This window comes from Eurytemora carolleeae, unplaced genomic scaffold, assembly GCF_000591075.1.
Source record: "Eurytemora carolleeae unplaced genomic scaffold, Eaff_2.0 scaffold549, whole genome shotgun sequence".
Lineage (NCBI taxonomy): Eukaryota > Metazoa > Arthropoda > Copepoda > Calanoida > Temoridae > Eurytemora > Eurytemora carolleeae.
Genome location: NW_019396439.1, coordinates 181,440 through 185,166, shown reverse-complemented (window position 1 = coordinate 185,166; position 3,727 = coordinate 181,440).

Genomic DNA, 3,727 nt, shown 5'->3' with positions numbered 1-3,727 from the left:
GTTCATCCTGTTTGTATCGGAATGTGTTGAGTAATATTTAGATCTCTTTTTCAAAAATCGTCAAAAATATATTTAAAATACAAAGCTAACAAAAAAGTGTAAAATAGCAAATACGAAAAATCTACATTTAATGGGTGATAATGGATTTTTAAGTTCAGATTCAATGGTTTTTTTAATCAGGATCTCTAGGTTGCCGTGTCTTATCGTCTTAAAAAGGTTTCAATTTTTTCCGAAAACTATTTAAAGCACTGATGACGCAGATATCTATATTTTTCTATCGAAAATTCATATGTTGTTGCTTTGAGACAATGTTCTAACCTTATTTTTGTTAAATTACTTGAAGCCGAGATTTAAATAAATCCGGGAAAATTATTTTCATGCTGAAGCTGTCATTGATACTAAATGAGCCTTCAAATATTTTGGGCCTATCTTTTTAAGATTTGAGTAAAAATTTTTTGTAAAGTTCAACAAAACGCACCAAGTCGGGTCTAGAGTGGGGACAAAAGGTTTTACTCGAGACTTAAGCTTTTAAATAAGGTCACCGGTTTTTTTAGATGTTGTAAATTTCTAAGTATTTTATTTGTTTAGGGATGATGCTATTGCTCTTGAGAAGTTTAGAGAAGAACAGAAATTAATAAAAGAGAAGGAGAAGGAGGAAATTAAAATGAAAAAAGGAGAAAATGAGAAAAGTGAAGAAGTTCTTGGAGTTTAAAATTCAATTGAGTAACTTTTTGTATATCATTTTGTTTTGTAAATTATATGAAAGCAATACTATTTTTTGTAGTTATTATTTATACTATGTTATTTCCAGAATGTTCAATATTATTATGTTTACAGAATTGAGATTTTTTCAGAACTGGTTCGATAAACCAGGCAAAAAAGCGGAAATTAATATTGCACGTTAGTTGAGTAAGTACGTCTATTTCTCCTCCTTATTGATTTGCTACTAATAAAATTAAAGGTATTTTTTTTAATCTTAAATAATATTATCGCATTTACATCCTTATTGCTTATTGGCATCGAAGCAGCCAATTGGAAATTTTTCTGAAAAATAAAAAAAAATTTATTGGTATCTATAATGGAATTAAATGGACGCGATCGAGCTCAATCCTCATTTATTATGATTTAAGGATTGTTTTCAATCAATATTAATATAAGACGTTTTACCTCTCAAATCGCTGAATGTGGTTTTGTTGCTGATGTTCTTAGAATTATTTGATGTTTGGCAAAAAACTGATATTTTGTGGGGTCTTGTAAGCTAAATTCAGTTTTCTGCTTCTAATTCGTTAATTAGTATTTAATTTTTACGAATTTACAGTTTCATTATCATTATCATATCGATAGATTTTTTTGACAATTTGTAACAAAAGGCTACTCAGCTTGAGGTCAGTCTAGAGGCCTGTCCCGCAACTAAAAAACCAGAGTTCAAAAAGACCTCCAGATTTCCGTCATTTTCCCAAAAATCTGAGATAAGGTTATTTCATAATTGCATATTTTTGTATGACTTGTGAAAGAATAACCATGAAGTAAATGTTAGTCCCCTTTCTACCTAAATAAGCCTCCAAACTAATTACAGGCATATTGCAGTATTTTCGTTTTCTGCAATTTGGGTTGTGTCCATATTAAATTAACTACTGAATGGATCAGGACCTTTTGTAGGATATAATACCCCCCAGAGGAGTTCGGTCAAGATTTAGAAAATTAATTCTGATTAAATGTTTTCAAGGTTTGCTATCTTTGTTACTTTTGAGAAAGATTTATGAAAGTTTATCCTAAACCCTAATTAACTTATGACATTGATTGTTTTGTGCTGTTAGAACGGAAAGTAAATTTTTGTATTATGCTTGTATATATTTATATAGTATACAGTACACTCTATACTAAGCATACTGAGCCTTATTTCAATAATTGAATCTTTAAGCAGCATATTTGTGCAATAGACTCTATTTTATGAAATTTAATAGAATAAGGGGATTAGGTTGATAAATAACTGACTCTAGTCTAATTCAGTTAGTAATACTGTTAAAAGTATCTTTCTTACCTTTTTTTGGCAACCCCTGAATCATGAGAAAAAAAATTAATCGAGTTGTGTATTGTATTATTATAACCGTCAGTATTGCGTACACAATTTGGTTGCGTAAATGTCTAGATTAGGAACCTGGTACGCCCTGTTGTATGTTCCTCAAAGTATCCAGTTCTACACGGACATTCACACAGTATACCTCAGGGCTTTAAGCTTTAAACAACAAGACTTTAAGGTTATAGTGAACTTTGTGATATTGTATTCATAGATGTGAGCCAGAGCCCGAAATTTAAAAGAGTATCATAGGACAAAACTCCCGAGTTACCTTTTTGGGGTCTTAACATTCTAGATTTTGATTTAAGAGATTCGAAAAAAAATTGAGAGTACAAACAAACTGAATAAAATAATATTTCATTACAAAAATATTGTAATTCACAAAACTGCCATTCGTGAAACACGGGGTTTAAAATTGGTTTTCAGAACGATACCCAGTCTTAAGTTTTTGGACCCTGGAATATAGCCCTAGTTTTTTGTTAACATATAAAGTTTATTGCAGTTTCCGGGAGGAATGTAAACATGCCAAGTTCTGTGAGGGAACCCCGTAAAAAAGTATAAGGAAGTGGAATCATCCCCTCCGGTTCCTCCTTATGAGAGGCCTTTTATTTCCTCTAATTGTAAAATTCAAAGTTTTACTAATCATTGGTATATTTCTAAAATTTAATAAAACTTGACATTTTTTCCAGTTAAAATATTTTACTTTTAACCATCCTTAAACCTAACATTGGGTCGATCTGTTCAGCCGTTTTGACGTTTATTGACACAGCCTAATTTATGTAGAAATTGATTTAATTAGCATTTTTTTTAATGAATCACTTATTAAAAGATTATGCCGGTTGTAAGCAATACGGGTGGGTCGGGGAAATCTTTTATGCTTCAGTAAATATTGACAATATCCATAGAAACCTGTTTTCCGATTTATCATGATACAAACACAGATAGATCCATTACACATAGATAGAGTTTATCATGATACAAATACAGATAGATCCATTACACATAGATAGAGTTTATCATGATACTAATACAGATAGATCCATTACACATCTATAGAGTTTATCATGATACAAATATAGATAGATCCATTACACATAGATAGAGTTTATCATGATACAAATACAGATAGATTCATTACACATAGATAGAGTTTATCATGATATTAATACAGATAGATCCATTACACATCTATAGAGTTTATCATGATACAAATACAGATAGATTCAGTACACATCTATAGAGTTTATCATGATACAAATACAGATAGATTCACTACACATAGATAGAGTTTATCATGATACTAATACAGATAGATTCAGTACACATCTGTAGAGTTTATCATGATACAAATATAGATAGATCCATTTCACATAGATTGAGTTTATCATGATACAAATACACATAGATTAATTACACATAAATAGAGTTTATCATGATACAAATACAGATAGATTCATTACACATAATTAGAGTTTATCATGGAACAAATACAGATATATTCATTACACACAGATAGAGTTTATCATGATACTAATACAGATAGATGCATTACACATAGATTGAGTTTATCATAATACAAATACAGGTAGACTAATTACACATAGATAAAGTTTATTATAATACGAATACAGATAGATTCATTACACATAG